Raw genomic sequence first — 278 nt, forward strand, 5'->3', positions numbered from 1 at the left:
TGGCAGTGGGAGCCGGTGCTACACACACACACACACACGCACCCACACACACTCACACGCACACACGCACCCCGGTAGCGAGCCAGGCTTTCCTGGGAATAATTTATACGGAGCCTCGGACAGACGGGTGCGGGCCAAGGTCCACACCGGCCTTTGTTACTTTCATGCGCTGCTGAGTTTGCCGCCTCATCCACCGCCTTCCCAGAAGAATGGGCTGGGTCGCCAAGGGGTCCGACCCGGCCTGAGGGCTGGGCCCGGAGCCCCCAGGTCCGGGGGCG

The sequence above is a fragment of the Myotis davidii genome, unplaced genomic scaffold, assembly GCF_000327345.1.
Source record: "Myotis davidii unplaced genomic scaffold, ASM32734v1 scaffold211, whole genome shotgun sequence".
NCBI lineage: Eukaryota > Metazoa > Chordata > Mammalia > Chiroptera > Vespertilionidae > Myotis > Myotis davidii.